The following is a 19233-nucleotide window of genomic DNA, read 5'->3' as shown; positions in this document are numbered from 1 at the left end:
GCCTCCGCCCTCGACTCTCTGCTATGCGGCTGCTGCCCAGCACAGGGGAGTTTAATTTGTAACAGATTGCCTTCCACTCGCTAGCCACTGCCCAAGCTTGAAATGGAATGAGTAGGCCTCTATTTGACTCTCTCTCCTGTTGCCCAGACTGGTAGAATACAGGAAACTCTCCAAGTGCGGTCTTGAGAGGGGACTTAGGAGAGTACAATATGTCAATAAACAGACACATTCCCCGCCCACAATGAGTCTAGAGGTAGGAATGCAGTCAGCTCACAGTCAGTGGACCTGAGGTAAATGCTTCATTGCAATGTATCTTTGCCAGACAGGACACTTGAGGAGGGCGTTATTCATTCAATAGTATTGATTCAGCGCCTACTATGTGCAGATCACTGTACTAAGCGCTTGAAATGTACAATTCGGCAACAGATAGAGACGATCCCTGCCCATTGACGGGCTTACAGTCTCTCGAGTAGGAGTACTGTCCTACTGGGAAACCAAAGGGAACAAAGGGAGCATGAGATCGGATCGTGGCTTATGACAGATCCCTCTTTAGTAAACCAACCACTGGCCCTTCATGCCAAGGTGTACCATCCCAGAATAATCTGTTAGAAGCACACCTTTATAGCAGAGGCTTGGGCCTTTTGTAAGCAAAGTAAACTCCCAAATCCTCCCCAGACACCTCCCCTTAGGTCCCACCTCATCAGAAATTCCTTCAGGATAACCAGTCAATCAATCAATCAATTGTACTTACTGAGTGCTTACTATACGCATAGCATGGTACTAAGCACTTGGGAGAGTACAGTAGAACAGAATCGGTAGGCATGTTTCCTGCCCACAGTTAGCCTTGCTTAAGTTCCTCGAGCTTAAGTTCTTCCTTTCTTCTGATGTTCCTATGTGAGAACATTTCTTCTGGGGGAAATTCCTCTTCTGAGGAGGTCAGCTGTTCTGATTCCTTGGCCTTTTGTTGATAATATGAGGGAATAATTTATTTGAGATATCACCATCAGGATCGATTTCAAACCAAAGGACAAATAAGTTTATATACGATATGAATGCAAATAAACTTGTTGTGAACATTACAGTGCTTTGAACACAGTAAGCACTCAATAAATACAATTGAATGAATTCAATAAGACTGTATCTGGGATCATCCTGCAGAATCATTTTTCTGTAAGAAAATCTGGGACTCGCAACCTGGTTATGGTTCTGACGACTTGCTGTGCCAGCTGATTCCTTTTAAAAATGCCTTTCAAGCAAGTTGTAGGTTTCCTCTGGGTGGGTTTAAAATAGGAAACCGATCTTTCTAAGATTTCCACAAAATTAGGAGCACTGCCATCTCTCCCGTGAATACTTGGAAATTTTTTCACTGCAATCATCACATTTTGGTGAAGAACATCACCTGACATAATTAGAACAAGAAGGTCATATTACTACTGGCCTCGTGATTAATTACCCAGAAATCAGAAGGCCACCGGACAGTTGGATCCGGAAACTGGGACCTTCTGGTTTCACTGGACCAGAGGCCTCTGCCTAAAAATTGGACTTGAGCTTTGTTGTTTCTGCACAAAAATAGAGGGGGGAGGGAATTCACTGAGGATAATGTATTCTCTGATTGCTAGAGTCTTCTCGCTTCTTCCTGAGCCAACTCCATGAGAAAAATGTCCCCTTTGTTTTTCTGATTTTCCATTCATTCATTCATCTATATCTCCTGAGCAATTGCTGCCCCTCTCAGGTTCGCACCTGTAGAGTTTCCAGTCCTCTATCAGTCTCGGCTATGGGAAGGAAAGTCAAGCAGAGGCCTTTCCATTCCATTCCTAGCTTGGGCAGTGGCTAGCAAGTGGAAAGCAATCGGCTACAAGTCAAAACTCACCCGTGCTGGGCAGCAGCGGCACGGGAGACAGTCAAGGGCAGAGACTCGAGTTTACTGCACGGAAGGAGGCAATAGTAAATCACTTCCATATTTTTACCAAGAAAACTGCATGGATCCACTACCAGAACCATTGCAGATGGAGAGCGGGCCATTCTGGGAGAGATGTGTCTGTGGGTCTAGGTCGGAATTGACTCAGCAGCATAAGGCAAGACAGAGAGCATCTGCTGTGGGCAGAGCGTTGTTCTGTGTGCTTGGGAGACCAAAAGAACATTAAAACATGGACCCAGGCCTCGATGAGTTTATAATTTAACAGTATGGTCTAGGGGAAGGACAGGCCTGGGACTAAGTAGATCTGGGTTTTTATCCCATCAGTTGCCTGCTGGGTGACCTTGGGAAAGTCACTTGACTTCTCTGTGCCTCAGCTTCATCACCTGTAAAATGGAAATTAAATACCATTTGTCTTCCTACTTAGGATCTGAGCCCCATTCTTTTCCCACTTCCTTCTATGTTGTCCTGACTTCCTCCATTTATTCACCCCCCAGCCTCAGCTCCACAGCACTTATGTACATATCTGTCATTTCTTTATATTAATGTCTGTCTCCCCGACGATAGACTGTAAGCTCATTGTGAGCAGGGAATGTATTTGTTTCTTGTTGTACTTACTTTCCCAAGTGCTTAGAATAATGCTATGCACACAGTAAGCACTTGATAAATAAGATTGAATGAATGAATGAATGTAGAACAGGGATTTTTGTCCAACCTGAGTAACTTATACCTACTCCAGCACTTAGGACTGGACACATAGAAAGTGTTTGACAAACACCATAGCTATTATCATCATTATTAGCATTAATAGTGTTAAAGATTTTACAGCATAATAATCCCTCCATTATTCCCGAATTTATCTTCCATAGAATCCAGATGAGACATGTAAATAAAAACTTTCTCTTAAATGAGAGGAAGACAGGCCACTACTTTCCCCACCTTCAAAGCCTTGCTGAAATCAAATCTTCTCCAAGAGGCCTTCTCTGACTAAACCCTTATTTCCCTTTCTCACTCTCCCTTCTGGATCACCTGAGAAGCAGCTGACCTAGTGGCAAGAGCACAGGCCCAAGCGTCAGAGGAAGTGGGTTTTAATCGCACTCCATCACTTATCTGCTGTGTGACCTTGGGCAAGTCACTTAACTTCTCTGGGTCGCAGTCACCTCATTGTAAAATGGGAATTAAAACCATAAGCCCTAAAGGGGACAGGGATTGTGTCTGACCCGATTATCTTGTATCTACCCCATCTTACATAGTAAGTGCTTAACAAATACCGTAATTAATTATTATTATTATTATAATTACTTATGTATTTAGATCTGTTCACTTTTAGCACTTGATATTCATCCCAACCCCAGCCCCAAACCACTTGTGAAAATATCCTTGTCATCTACTATTTCTCTTATCCATAATTTATTTGGCTGTCTGCTTCCCCTTCTCGACTATAAGCTCCTTGTAGGCGGGGAATGTGTTTACCAACTCTGTTGTACTTTGCTCTTCCAAGCACTTAATACAGTATTCTGCTCAGGGTAAGCACTCAATAAATACCATTGATCAATTGATCGATTGTAAAGAAATCCAAAGAATTCCACAAAATCATATAGGATTACTCTTTTTTATTGGGAAAAAGAAAGCAAGACAGAAAATGCAAAGCTTGACCAGTGACTCATGAAACATTACACATTAGACCTAAGGAATGAAACTAGTATAATAGGGAGCCACTAGCTAACCTGTCTCATGTTCTCTAGGTTTTGACAAATATAAAACAAACAACAAGAAAGACATCCAGGGTTTTCATTGGTGAACTCCTGTCTCCTCAATCACATCAGATGAGAAATAACATTTTCTCCCCTCTCAACTGTGAGCATGATTGTGTACTTAAAAGGAACATCCATATACCACATTCCCAATCTGAATCTCCTTCCCTCCTTTAAAGCCCACTTGAAAAGTAACCACCTCCAGGAGGGCAACCAGATTACCATCCCCTCCCCGATTGTGCCTTGCTTTTTCTCATTCCATTGCTGCAGCGAGGCTTAGTGGATAGAGCACTGGCCTGGGAGTCAGAAGGACCTGGGTTCTAATCCCAACACCGCCACATGTCTGCTGCTTGACCTTGAGGAAGTCACTTATCTTCTGGACCTCAGTTACCTCATCTGTAAAATGGGGATTAAGATTGTGAGACAGGGACTCTGTCCAACCTGATTAACTTGTTTGCACCCCAGTGCTTTAGAACAGTGCTTGACATACTGTAAGTGCTTAATAAGTACTGTTATTATTATTTTGATTATATGAAGAGGGCTGGGAGTTCCAGGCCAGAGGCAGGATGTGGGCAAGGAGTTGGTGACAAAATAGATGAAAACAAGGTCACATAGTAAGCACTTAATAAGTACAGTGGCATCAGAGGAGTGCAGTGTGTGGACTTGGTTGCAAAGGAAATCAGAGAGGTAAGGTAGGAGGGGACATGGTGAATGAGTTACTTAAAGCCAACGGCAAGGCATTTCTGTTTGATGCAGAGGTGGATAGGCAATAAATGCAGGCTCTTGAGGAACAGGGAAACAGGTACAGAAAGGGTTTGTCAAAATTTTGGTGATGTTGTGAAGGTTGAACCAACAGTATTTGGTGGCAAATTGAATATATGGGTTGAATGAGGGAGATGAGTCAAGGAAAATCCAAGGTTACAGACTCATGAGACAGAGAGCTTGGTTGTGCTTGTCTACAGTGATGGGGAAGTGGGGCATGGTTTGGGTGGGTTCTGTTGGTATGAGGAGTTCTGTTTTGGACATGTTAAGTTGAAGGTGTCAGTGAGACATCCAAGTAGAGCTGTCCTGAAGGCAGGAGGAAATATGGGACTGCAGAGAAGGGGAGAGATCAGGCCTGGAGATGGAGATTTGGCAATGACCTGCATCCACAATTGAAGCCATGGGAGTGAATGAGTTTTCCAAGGGAGTGGGTATAGATGGAAAATAAAAGGGATAAAATAGCATGGATAAAATTAATTGGGAGCATAGATATAGAAGTACAGTGCTCTGCACACAATAAGCACTCAATAAATATGATGTAAAAAAAATGTATATAAGTCTGAGGAATAGAAGTATATACTTTCATTTTTTGATGGTATCTGTTAACCACTTACTATGTGCCAGACATCATACTAAACACTGGGGTAGAATCAAGATAATCAGGTTGGACACATCCCATGTCCCACCTGGGACTTACAGTCTTAGTCCCTATTTTTCAGATGAGGTAATTGAGGTACAGAGAAGTTAAGCAAATTCCCCAAGATCACACAACAGACAAGTGGCAGGATTGGGATTAGAACCCAGGTCTTCTGAGTCCCAGGCCCGTGTTCTTTCCCAGGCCACGCTACTTCTTAAAATAATGCAAAATAATTAGTAACGGTAAACCGAAGCTCAAGGAGAATAGAGAATCACCAAAGCTAGGTGGGGTTAATCTGGGCTGGCTTCATGGAGGAGAGGTCTTAATAATAACAAAAATAATAAAAATGATAATAATTGTGATATTTTCCAGATGAGGTAACTGAGGCCCAGAGAAGTGAAGTGACTTGCCCAAGGTCACTCAAGTCCTTCTAACTCCAGGGCCCTTACTCTATTCCAAACGTTTAGTACAATGCTCTGCACATAGTAAGCGCTCAATGAATACTGTTGAATGAATGAATGAATCCACTAAGCCACGCTGCTTGTGATTAGATGGGAGTGAGGTGAGCTCAGGAGCAGAAGGCCAGGAAAGAAGTTGGGGCACAGGAGCTCAATTAAAGAGCATTTAGGAACTGAGAAATGAGAAGCACCATGGCCTAGTGGATAGACCATGGGCCTGGAAGTCAGAAGGACCTGGATTCCAATTCAGGCTCCACCACTTGTCTGCTGCGTGATCTTAGGCAAGTCACTTAAGCCCTCTGTGCCTTAGTACCGCATCTGTAAAATTGGGGTTAAGTCCGTGCGCCCCATGCGGGACAGGGATTGTGTCCAACCTCATTAGTTTGTGCCTACCCCAGCTCTTAGTACAGTGCCTGGCATATAGTAAGCACCTAACCAAGACCAAAAAAGGCAGCTGGAGTTGGAGAGGTGGGTTGCCCAAACTTGGGAGCTATTCCTGAGGAAGAATCAGCAGAAACAGTTTCTTTACTACAGTCACATCTTTGTGTATTCTGGACTTGCTCATTGGAAAGAAAATGTCCTCTGACTGTGACATAATCATTGAGAGAGAATGAGTGCATGAATCAAATAGCAGTTTGATTCAGTGACTTTGGCAAATACCGTTCATCCTGAGTGTAGGTTTGTTGGTTTATTTTTATTAAAAGTTCACGGTGGTATTTTCTGGCCAGTGTTTTTTTACAAATACCTTTAAGTACCGTAATAATGAATTTCTAAACAGATACATTTGTTTTTCTGGGTACATAGCTTTCTCCATTTCAGGCTGCTGCTATTTTTCTTCTGTGCATCTAATAAGCCAGTTGTTTTACTTGTTGAACACGGGTTTTGATCAGTAGGTAATGTTTGAATTATCTGTATTCACATCTCCTGCGATTGTCAAAATTGCCCACATGGTAGAAAAAGTCTGTGTCATTTCTCAGAATTGGTATTGGGTGCGGGGTTCCCCACCCCTCCAAATCAAAGTAATCAAAAGAGAGAGCCTTGGTCTTGACTTCTGGCTGATGTTTCTCTAATTCTTCATTAGCACCAAAGAGAAACACACACCTCCTCACTAAAAATTAGAATGCCAAAGTTCCCAGGGAGAGTTGAAGAAGGTTTCTGCATTTCCCAGGGGCAAATTGACTCTTGAAAAGTTAATTTAAAAAACTGACACAGGCACAGGAGCCGAGATGGTGAATCTACTGTGTGTCAGTTTCTTAAATAAAGTTTCAATCAGCGGTGCATTCCGGAGAGGCGGAATGCCGTAATCTGAAGACTCCTGCGGAAGGTGAGACCTAATCAACTTCATTACATCTGGTTGGTGGATGAAGTGTTGAAATGGCTGGGCTACTGGGTTCGGTGAGAGAGATTTGACGGCCTCTGTGGGGTTGAGTTTGTTTTTTGTTGAGTAGGAGTATTTGGGATTTATAATAATAACTGCAGCAATAGTAATCAATAATTGTGGTATGCATTAAGTACTTATTATGTGCCAAGCACTGTACTGAGCGCTGAGTTAGATACAAAATAGTCAGGTCCCACATGGGTCTCACAGTCCAAGCAGAAGGGAGTCATTGGGCAGGGATTGTCTCTAACTGTTGCCAAATTGTATATTCTAAGTGTTTAGTACAGTGCTCTGCACATAGTAAGCGCTCAATAAATACTATTGAATGAACGAATGAGTACGGGTATTTAATCCCCATTTTGCAGATGAGGGAACTGAGGCTCAGAGAAGTTAAGTGACTTGCCTGAAGTCACACAGCAGATGAATGGCAAAGCTGGCATTAGAAGCCTGGTCCTCTGACTTCTGGGCCCGTGTTTTTTCCATGACACCGTGCTGCTTCTCAATTGTGATATTTGTTAAGTGTATACTATGTGCCAAGTAGGTACTACGCTTTAGGGTAGATACGAGATTAAAAGGTCGGATGCAGTCTCAGTTCCACATTGGGCTTGCAGCCTAAGTAGTAGGTAGAACAGATATTGAATCCCCATTTTCCAGATGAGGACGTTGAGGCACAGAGAAGTTTAGTGACTTGCCTAAGGTCACACAGCCGATCCGACAGACTAAAATCTGCCACAGAGGAAATGACTGGCTCAGAGCTCACAAAATAACTGGAGTTAAATGAAGGCAAAGAGAATGCAAACAAGTCAGACGTATCAGATGGTTTGTTTTTTTCTGGTTTATGTTACAATATGAGATCTAACCAGGGGGTCCAGATTCATTTTGTGGGAAGAATCATCAACAATATTTACTATCGTCTGGATACAGAACACTTTACTGAGCACTTACTGATGTTCAGATCACTATACTGGATGCCTACTGTTGGCATAAAACTGTGCTGGGTGCACTCTACTGGATTTATGACCTGGAGTCTTCTCCTGACTCTGCCACTTGTGAAGCATGTGCCATTGGAAAATTCACAGATCTCACCCGTGCCCAGTGTCCCCCTCTAGACTGTAAGCTCATTATGGGCAGGGAACATGTCTGCTAATTATGTCATACTGTACTCTCCCAAGACCTTAATAGAGTGCTCTAATCGTAGTAAGTGATCTATAAATATAATTCGATTGTTTGATTTATAGGTTTTTGCCTTATCTATGATGTGGGGATAGCACACCGTTTCTCCCCACCACCCCTCTTTAGACTATTAGTGCCACCAGGAGCAGGGTCTGTGTCCGATATGCGTATATCGTATCTATCCGAGCGCTTAGCCCAGTACTTTGCACATAGTAAGTGCTTAACAAATACCACAATTATTATTATTATTCCCAACTTTATAAATGTTTGCTAACAGATGACATAACTGGATGGGTGGCCTCTCTCTCAGGGGGTGGTCCTCAGTCATTAGAAGAAAGAGAAGTCCCTAGGGATGGAGCATGGGCCTGGGCATCAGAAGGACTTGGGTTCTAATCCCAGCTCTGCCTACTTGTTTGCTGCGTGATCTTGGGCAAGCCACTTCACTTCTCTGGGCCTCGGTTACCTCATCTGTAAAATGGGGATTGAAGCTATGAGCCCCACGTGGGACAGGGACTGTGTCCAACTCAGCTTGCTTGTATCCACCCCGCATTTAGTACAGTGACTGGAACACAATAAGTGCTTAAGAAATACCTCAATTATCATTGTTTTATTATTGTTGTTATTATTACCCTGCTACGACTGATCTTGCTTCCTGTCCCACTCTGGGGAGACAGGATGGTATCCAGTGAATGTCATGGGGATGCCCGACATCTCCGCGGGGAAGCCAGAATAATAAGATGTCGGCTAGGAGACGTGAAATGTAATTGCCCTTTTCCCCCAGCTCAAACTAAGAATGCGAAGCCCCACGACCTTGCCTGAACGTGACATCTCAGTGTTTGCATCCATCTACTTAATGGCAATCCAAGGTCCATGAAACGCACACCAGATTTCCCCAGTGCAATGACCCGGGCCCCGTCCTACCTGCTCCTAATTGGAAAACAGCCCAGAAAAGCATCCGCAGGTAGCTAGCCCCCGCTAACACCCTGCTGCGAGGGTATACCTGGCAGCTCTGTAGACCTACGGGCCCACGCTTCATTTCAGATGCATCTTTATCGAGACTGCATCTCATTTGATTCAGGGTCTTTAGAGAAGTTTGTACATCTCTCCGGGTCTGGAGGATAGAGGTAAACTCGACAAGAGAGAAGTCAGATTACCGGTAATAAAAACCAAAACTACAATCTCTGCTAAGTGACAGTGAAGCACCAGGGAAATTAGAGGGCCTTCCTTACCTATAAATTAATTATGGCACCTCAAGTGAAACGAATTGAGTACCTCACGTCTGCGTTTGGCCTTAGGTGCAACGATAAACTTCACTGCTTTTGTGCTGTGCATTCTTTGTAGAGCAAAGTTATTCTAAATCAGACAGCTGTGTCGATTACTATATCTCTTTTTGTTTGGTGAACAAAATAACTAGAGAGACGGTTAAATAGCTTGAGGGTTTTTTAAGTTACTATGTAAATTCAAATGACTCTCTAGGATATGTGAGCCATCAGGGAAGAATACAAAATTATTAAAATCGTGTTCTTTCGGGAGAGTGTTTTAAGCGATATTTGATTCTCCAAAGCAGCGTCTCTAAATGTGTTGATGCTGAGCATTGATGTATAATTATTGGCAAATAATGGCTTCATCAGAGCAGTACAGTATTTAAAAACTAAATTGGAGAGTGGTCTGAGTGGGCAGATTATATGATAGCCCTGAAAGATCCTTCTCTGATCTTAAAGGTGCAGTTAGGATTTAATCTGTGAGGGAGTGAAAAATAGGGGTGGGGAAGAGGAGTATGACCCTGCCCACCGCCCACCCCCTTCCAGTCCCATCTCACCCTCATTCAGCTGTGTGGCCTTGGGGGTCCCTGCCAAAGGGGGAAGGACATTGCTAGGGAACCATGCGGCGGTGTCAATCTATCAATGCCATTTAGTGAAATTCCGTACCATCGGCTTTAAAGCACTCAGTCAGCTCTCCCCTTCCTACCTCGTTTCACTGATCTACTTCAGCCCCGCCCGCACACTCTACTTCTCTACCACCAGTTTACTCACTGTGCCCTGATCTCATTTATCTCATCGACAACCCCTTTCCCACATCCTTCCCCTAGCCTGGAACTCCCTCTCCGACCATAAATGGCAGACCACCACTCTCTCCACCTTCAAAGCATTATTACCGTCACATCTCCTGCCAGAGGCCTTCCTTGATTAATCCCTGTTTTCCCTGGCTCACTCTCCCTTCTGCATTACGTGCGCTTGGATCTGTCATTTGATATTCACCCCACCCCCAACCCCGAGGCACTTATGTCTTATGCCGTCGAGTCGTTTCCGACCCCTAGTGACATCATGGATACATCTCTCCCAGAACACCCCGCTCTCCGTCTGCATTCATTCTGGTAGTGGATCCATAGAGTTTTCTTGGTAAAAAAGTGGTTTACCATTTCTGCCTTTGGCAGTAAACTCGAGTCTCAGCCCTCAACTCTCTCCCATGCTGCTGCTGCCCAGCATGGGTGAGTTTTGACTTGTAGCAGATTGCCTTCCACTCACTAGCCACTGGCCAAGCTAGGAATGGAATGGACAGGCCTCTGCTTGACTCTCCCTCCCGTAGCCAAGACTGGTAGAGGACTGGAAACTCTCCAGGTGTGACCCTAAGAGGGGGGCACCTATGTACATAGCTTTAAATTATATTTTCTCAATTATTGATTGATATTAATGCCTGTTTCCCCCTCTAGACTGGAAGCTCGTTATGGGCAGGGAACATGTCTCATAATTCTGTTCTACTGTACTCCCCCTTGCGCTTAGGAAAATACGCTGCACATAGTAAATTCTCAATAAATACCTTGATTGATTGATTGATTGAGCACTTACTATGTGCAGAGCACTGTGCCACACACTTGGGAGAGTACAGTATCAGAGTTGGTAGACAAGTTCCCAGCCCACAACAAGCTCCACCCACTCCAGACTCTTCCCCACTTTAGCCATAAGCTCGTTGTGGGCAGGAAATGTGTCTATACATTGTTGTAGTGTCTCCCCCAAGTGCTTAACACAGTGCTCTGCACACAGTAATCGCTCAATAAAAACGACTGAATGAAAGAATAAACGAGCTTACAGTCTAGAGTACAGGGACAGGATGGCTGTAGTGGACCAGTTTAAAAATGAATGCATGGGGGCAGGTTCAGGTTGTGGATTATGTGGTGGAGGGTAGATACAAGAAGCCATGGGGAAGGAGGTGTAAATGAGATCCAGTTCGGGAGAGGATGGGACAGGTTAATAAAAGTGAAAAGCTTTACTACTACTAATAATAATGTTGGTGTTTGTTAAGTGCTTACTGTATGCAGAGCATTGTTCTAAGCGCTGGGGTAGACACAGGGTAATCAGGTTGTCCCACACGAGGCTCACAGTCTTCATCCCCATTTTACAGATGAGGTAGGCACAGAGAAGTGAAGTGACTTGCCCACAGTCACATAGCTGACAAGTGGCAGAGCCAGATTCAAACCCATGACCTCTGACTCCCAAGCCCGAGCTCTTTCCACTGAGCCACACTGCTACCGGGGTGATAGGTGGAGGTGTCCTGTGGGTTGACATTTGCAGGTGTGTATAGTGGGAGGTGAAAGGTGCCACTCTGGTGTTTATCTGTCGGGAGAATCATCATAGTTTACCGGATAGAGCACAGGCTTGAGAGTCAGAAGGGTCTGGGTTCTATCCTGGATCTGCCACATGTCTGCTCTGTGCCCCTGGACAAGTCACTTCACTTCTCTGTGCCTCAGTTACCTCATCTGTAAAATGAGGATAAGCATGCGAGCCCCACATGGGACAGGGACTGTGTCCTACCTGATGTGCTCCTATCTACCGCAGGGCTTAGATCAGTGCTTGGCACATAGTAAGTGCTTAACAAGAACCATAATTATGATTATTATTAACCTCTGATCAACCCAAAAGGTACGGTGTGAGAAGAAGCTATAGGAAAAAAAATCATCAGGGCCATCTCAAGAGCCCCTTTCTTAGCTGTAAACCCAAGGCCAAGCTGGGAAGAGGAGCAGAGGGGAAAGCAGGGAAGAGCAACAGGGGAATGTTTAGGGGCTGGATTGGGGGGCAGGAGAAGGAATAGAGGATTCATGCTAACTCTGACCATTTGCTAGAGGGAGAAGTTTGGTCACACTGAGGCCTCCACCTCCATGCTCGAAAGTCCAGGGGAAGGCAGGAGGAAAGTCAAAATATAGAGCCACCAAAACACAGGACCTGCGGCAGCCACCGGAAAGGAACAAAAATACGACTTGCTCTGCACAACAAGCGGGTTTTATGGCCCTAGGGGAGGTTTGACCCATTTCCTCTACCAGGTCCCCCAGGCATTTCTTGGAGAGGAAGAATGGTGGGAGTTCATTATCTCTCCTCTGAGATTTCTAGGCCAACCTGCCTACTAGTTTCACCACTAGATCTCGGTTCTGCCTTAGCTACCACTCACTACCCTGTCTTTAATCTTTCTTTCGAATTCCTCCTGTGCAGTCAGATTGGCTTTTCTGCCCTTTATCATGTAATGTGGCGGAAAGAGCATGAGCCTGAGAGTCTGAGGACTTGTATTCTAATCCTGGCTCTGCCATTTGCCAGCGGTATGACCTTGATCAAGTCACTTAACTTATTTGGACCTCAGTTTCCTCATCTGTCCAATGGGGATTAAAAACTTGTTTTCCCTCCCCCTCACATTGTGTGCCCCATGTGGAACAGGGACTGGATCTGACTTGATCATCTTGTATTTACCCTACTGCCTAGAACAGTGCTTGGCACATAGTAAGTGCTTAACAAATCCCACAATTTTTCTTATTATGACTGCCCTGAAAAGCCAGGCTCTTTCCTCTGCCAAACTCTGCCCTTCACTCCCGGTCAGATTTCTTTTTTCCCAATAAGCCCAACTTGTTGTTGCCCTGGTGACCCTCATGTTAGAAGGTTACTTTCACCTTCTCTGTATTTATTTATATTGGGTCTGTAACAGTCCATCTTCTTTTTCCCATTGGATCTTGGACAATGTGTCAACTCAGACCTTGTCTAAACAAATCTCAATTCTATCAACCTCCCAGACCTAAGCCAGGGCTGTGCAGTGGAGACGATCAATAAATGTTAATGGCGAGGAGAAAAATAAAAATGCTTCATGGAAGTCTTTACCAGCTCCTCAAGCAGAACTACAAACATTTTATTTAACCCTCACCCTTCCTGAAGTTGGAGAGAGTCATTCGAACCTACAAGTCATCTGCTCGTGTCTCATCTGGGTGAAACTAAATTCCTGCTGACCGCAAGCAAATACCCACCAATAAACTTACTAAAAATGCAGGTGTAAATCAAGCAATCCATGTTATTTATTGAATGTAGAGCCACTGTACCAAGTATTTGGGAGAATGCAGTTCAGCAGAGTTGTTAGACACATCCTCTGCCCACAAGGAACTTACAGTCTAGGGAAGGAGCCTTTACGGTATAGAGAGAGCTTAATGTCTAGAGGTAGAGCTCACAGTCTAAACCCACTAGGCTCTGTTTTAAAACAGTAATTAATATGAACACAGGTGTACCCTCTCTATATTGACATATAATATGGTACTTTGAACGTATGTGGCACCTTTATTTTTCCAAACAGCTTTCAGATCAATTGTTTCATTTCATTCCTATAATATCCCTCTAAGGGTGAGAGAGGAAGGTATTATTTCTATTTTAGAGATGACATGACTGAGACACAGAGAGAGTCATTGATTTGCCCAAGGCCATACAGGGTTTTATACAAATTCAAGACAGCGTTATTAAGCATTAATTCCAAATTTCCATTTCAAATAACCTGTTCCTTCCAGATGCAGTTTTTGTAAATAAAAGAGCAATGCATGCTTTATAACTAAAAAAAAGATGAATATTTTTCTTTGGTTCTTAATGTTTCTTTCTAGATGTTGACCTTTTTGCCTGTCGTAGTCCGCCCCAGGGGCTATAAAAGTTTCACTGAGCACTTTGAAGGAAATCCAAATGAAATTGGTCCATGTAATTCATTAGAACAATTTTATTTAGACTTAGGAGGTTATTTATATTAATCTCCATGAATTCTAAGTTGTGATGATCTTCTTGTTTGCTAGGTAGTCCAAGACAGGAGACAAACTTAGTACTTATCCTCAAAAAAATATATCTGTTTCATTATCTTTGGTGAGAACAGATGTACCACTAAAATATTTTTCCCCCAATTAGATATAAGCCCGTCAATGGGCAGGGATTGTCTCTATCTGTTGCCGAATTTCACATTTCAAGCGCTTAGTACAGTGCTCTGCACGTACTAGTGTATTGTACTGTACTAGTGTACTAGTGTAGTGTACTAGTGTATGAGTGTATTTCTGCTATCAAATGGAAGTGCTGCACAGTTTCAATTAGATCACAGAGCATCTCTTTAATATTCAATATTCTTTGAAATCATTTGGAGGATTTCAGAATTCAGAAAGATTTTGAAATGGGCTTAGGATATTAAGTGTCTTCCTTCACTCCTTCTGTGTGAAAATAAATAAATAAGTCAATAAACCTAACAAATCCAATTTTCTGAAACTGCATATCAGAGGATGCGATATCATAAGGTGGCAGACAGCCCTCTGTGAAATTACAGGAGAAGGAGACAAGTCCATGCACGGCTGTGTCAACTCCACCATGGACCTAAAGTTCTAAATATTTGGTGATGGAAGTGGGCTGGTGCCAGGGCAAGTGGCTTCCCTTCCAGGCAATTTTGAGAGAGGGCGTAGTCCTCATTTTCTCACTTAGGGAGTCCTCCCGCTGGCGTCCCGAAGAAACATATCGGTCTGGGACTTTGCAGTGAAACCGAAACAAGGAGAGTCCGAAGGAGCCGGGGGTGACACAGGATTAAACAGGGAGAAAGTTTTCCCTGCATCCCCTCTTGCTTTGGAATGGTGCACTTTTAAGAGAGGGAATGTTCTAGAGGCACTTGGGAATTCCTGAAGCCAAGGTCAGAGTGCAGAGTGTTTCTGTCATCCACCTCCCATCAGCAACGTATAGCGAAGTCCCGGTAAGAGAACACCCCTGAAAAGGAAAGCACCTGTCCGTCACCCCGGTATAAATTCCAATCCAAGAATGAGTTGGCACATTGAGACATCTACAGAAATGCAGTTTATGGGTTCCCCGGTACACTGGTTTAGAGGCCTGTGGACTCTGTCCTACAGAGCAAAACCATTGTCCCCGTGACCCCCATTATGCCCTTCCATCACTCCTTGGCCCTCTCTGGTTCCTCCCTGAAGGTGACCATCCTCGCCTCTGATGTTAATCTGGGCTGTCCAGGGCATCCCTGAGGTGTGTCTGCATATTTCAGGGACCGTCCTGGTTGGGGGAGTCTGCACAGCTCTTGCAAAACGGTTACAGCAGGGTCAGCTAATATCACCATCTTGGGCTGATTTTCTCAGGAATATTTCCCTGTCCAATTTTCACTCATTCAAACGTTTTATTGAAGGCTTAGCCTGTGCAAGGCACTGTACTAAGCGCGTGAGAGAGTACAGTAAAACAGAGTTGGCAGACACATTCCCTGTCCGCAGTGAATTTACAATCTAGTGGGGGGACAACTGACTTTTGCCAATCTCGATACCTTTCCTAGTGGTGATGGGATTATCTATTCTTTATTGTAGCCCCTATTACCCCGTCTCCAACGTTCCGGGAACTACCCTGAATCCATTCTTCTTTTGTTTTCTATTTGCTCATTCATTCAGTCGTATTTATGGAGCACTTACTGGGTGCGGAGCACTATACTAAGTGCTTGGGAGAGTACAATGTAACGATAAGCAGACACATTCCCTGCCTAGATCGAGTTTACAGTTCTAGAGACGAGCTTACTCTTGTGTGGCTCCTGGTACCTGCTTTTTCAGTTACAAACTGCCTGCTCCATCCCATTCTCCTACTCCTGCTAGGATTCACCATACATATAGTTTGGGTACCCCTACGTCAGCCATGGGGCCCCCTCAACCTCAAAGCCAAGCCTCTGTAACACCGAGCACAGGCTGAAATGGTATTAAAATTTTCAAAACTGGAAATAAAGGTTTTATCCGTTTTCTGAGTTGTAGCAGCACACTGAAGCTTTGCCTGGGTGTTTTGGAAAAAGCTTGAACAGAAAAGACACAATATTTATTTTCTCAACTGAACCCACACAGTCTAATATTTGGAATGCTTTACTTGAGCAGTTGTTAATCCTTAAGGAAGACACCAAATTAAAACTGTGCCCAGGACAAATAGATGATCAAGAGGACATAGCCAGCAAAAAGAAAACAACTATGAGGCAAAATAAACACTGTAATTGAGAGGGTAGCCATCTTTCCTATGGGACTTCAGAAGACAGTTAAAAGACCGTAAATGCTCTGAACATTTGAAATGGGTTTATCTGTCCTTTTTGACAAAAGCCACCTCCTTCCTACAGCTATTTTTAGGTCTCACCTTCATTCCTGTGGTTTATGGATTGGCCAATGCATTTTAGAAAGGGAAGGATAAAGTGTCCAATTAACCAGGGGAGTTTCCTGAGAACCTATTGAGTGAAAGCACTGTAATAGTCAATCAGATGTATTTATTGAGTTTACTGAGTGCAGGGCACTGTACTAAGCGCTTGGGAGATGATAAAATAGACTTGGTGGAGATGTTCCCTGCCCACAAGAAGCTTACAGTCTTGAAGGGGAGACAGACATTAATGTAAATAAATGAATTACAGATATGTAAAAAGTGCCCCGGGGCTGAGGTTGGAGTGAATGAAGGGTGTAAATCCAAGCACAAGGGTTACGCAGAAAGGAGTGGGAAAAGAGGAAATGAGGGTTTAGCTGGGGAAGGGCTCTTGGAGGAAAAGTGCTTTTAGTAAGGCTTTGAAAGATGGGGAGAGTAGTGCACTTGGAAAGGTGCTCCCAAAACAAAGCAAAAGACCCTATTCTGGTTCTTGCTTGCCTCTTACCTTTTCCAATCTCTGCCTGATGATCATCCTATACGCCTGCTTTTTGCCCTGATCACACCCACTGGATCAATAACTATGCAATCAATCAATGGTACTTTCTAAATGCTTACTGTGCTCAGAGAATGATAAGCAGCATGACTTAGTGGATAGTGCACGTGTCCGGGAGTCAGAAGGTCATGAGATCTAATCCCAGCTCTGCCACTTGTCTGCTGTGTGACTTTGGCAAGTCATTTAACTTCTCTGTGCCTCAGTTCCCTCATCTGTAAAATGGGGATTAAGACTGTGAGCCCTATTTGGGACATGGACTGTGTCCAACCCGATTATCTTATATCTACCCCAGTAATTAGAACAGCATCTGGCACATAGACAAATACCATACCTTTACAAATACCATCATTATTATTAGTGTTATTATTACTATACAAAGTGCTTGGGAAAGTACAATGCAACAGAGTTAATAGATGTGTTTCCTGTCCACAAGAAGCTTACAGTTTAGAGATCAACCAGCTGCACCTGCAATCTATCAGTTACCAAATCCTGTCAGTTCAATCTTCAAAGCATCGCAAAAATCCATGTTTTCCTCTCCATCCAAACTGCTACAACACTAATCCAGCACTTCTCTTATCCCACCTTGATTACTGCATCAGCCTCCTTGCTGCTCTCCCTATCTCTTGTCTCTCCCCACCCCAGTCCTTAATTCACTCTGCTGCCTGGATCATTTTTCTACAAAAATGTGCAGTCCACGTTTCCCCACTCCACAAGAACCTCCGTCAGTTGCCCATTCACTTCCTCATCACACCAAAGCTCCTTACCATCGGCTTTAAAGCACTCAAACAACCTTTCCCGCTCATACCTTACTTACTTTCATTCATTCATTCAATAGTATTTATTGAGCGCTTCCTATGTGCAGAGCACTGTACTGAGCGCTTGGGATGAACAAGTCGGCAACAGATAGAGACAGTCCCTGCCGTTTGACGGGCTTACGGTCTAATCGGGGGAGATGGACAGACGAGAACAATGGCAATAAATAGAGTCAAGATAAATTTCCTACTACAACCCAGCCTGCACACTTCACTCCTTTAATGCCAACCTTCTCACTGTAACCCTACCTCATCTATCTCACCACTGACCTCTCACCCATGTCCCACCCTCTTTATATCCAAACAGAGGATCACTTTCTTCTCCTTAAAGCCTTACTGATGTGCATGTAAGAGGCCTTCTCTGACTAAGCCCTCCCTTTATCTTCTCCCGCTCCTTTCTGTATCACCCTAGCACTTGGATTTTCACCCTTTCTGATAATATCAATAATAATAGTAATGGTATTTCTAAAGTGCTTACTACTACTAATAATAATGTTGGTATTTGTTAAGCGCTTACTATGTGCAGAGCACTGTTCTAAGTGCTGGGGTAGATACAGGATAATCAGGTTGTCCCACGTGAGGCTCACAGTTAATCCCCATTTTACAGATGAGGTAACTGAGGCACAGAGAAGTGAAATGACTTGCCCACAGTCACACAGCTGACAAGCGGCGGCGCCGGGATTCGAACCCATGACCTCTGACTCCAAAGCCCTGGCTCTTTCCACTGAGTCATGCTGCTTCTCTACATGGCAAGCACTGTTCTAAGTGTTGAAGTTGAAGTTGATACGAGCTAATCAGGTTGGACACAGAGCCTGTCCCACATGGGGCTCACAGTCTTAAACCCCACTTTACAGATGAGGTAACGGAGGCACAGAGAAGTTAAGTGACTTGCCCAAAGTCACACAGCAGATGCATGGGAAAGCCAGGATTAGAATCCAGGTCATTCTGAATACCAGCCCTGTGCTCTATCCACTCCCTCTCACCCCCGCTCTCCCTCTTTCAGCCTCATAGCACTTATTTACAAATCCATAATGTATTTATTTATATTAATGTCTGTCTTCTCCTCTAGACTGCAAACTCGTGGGCAGGAAACGTGTCTACCAACCCTGTTGTAGTGTACTCTCCCAAGTGCTTAATGCAGTGCTTGGCACACAGTAAGCTCTCAACTAATAAGACTGATTAATTGATTGATCTCTACCCAGGTGACCACGACCTTCTGTCTTTATTCTGATGAAAAGTGCTTACTATGTGTTAAGCACTGTTCTATTCTGGGATTATATGTGGGTTGGTGCTGCAATTCACTCTGACCCCTGGCCTGTACCGACACCTCCGCCCTCCTGGTTCTTGGCTAGTTTGGATTTCTGCCCATTGTGAATT

At 44.0% G+C, this 19233-nt stretch overlaps 1 protein-coding gene and 1 non-coding gene across 2 annotated transcripts in view; one reads left to right on the top strand and one right to left on the bottom strand.

The window, feature by feature from the left end:
* The window catches only part of NKAIN2 (sodium/potassium transporting ATPase interacting 2), a 1127517-nt gene that overhangs the window by 912706 nt on the left and 195578 nt on the right, over positions 1-19233 (top strand). The gene's annotated exons all lie outside the window — the stretch shown is intronic.
* LOC114809517 lies at positions 10576-10713 on the bottom strand. The gene has a single exon (XR_003757296.1). It is a non-coding gene; the product is annotated as a small nucleolar RNA SNORA7 (small nucleolar RNA).

Source organism: Ornithorhynchus anatinus, chromosome 2 (genome assembly GCF_004115215.2).
Source record: "Ornithorhynchus anatinus isolate Pmale09 chromosome 2, mOrnAna1.pri.v4, whole genome shotgun sequence".
Classification (NCBI taxonomy): Eukaryota; Metazoa; Chordata; class Mammalia; order Monotremata; family Ornithorhynchidae; genus Ornithorhynchus; species Ornithorhynchus anatinus.
Note: the sequence above shows the minus strand (reverse complement) of the source record. Positions and strands in the feature narration are given on the sequence as shown.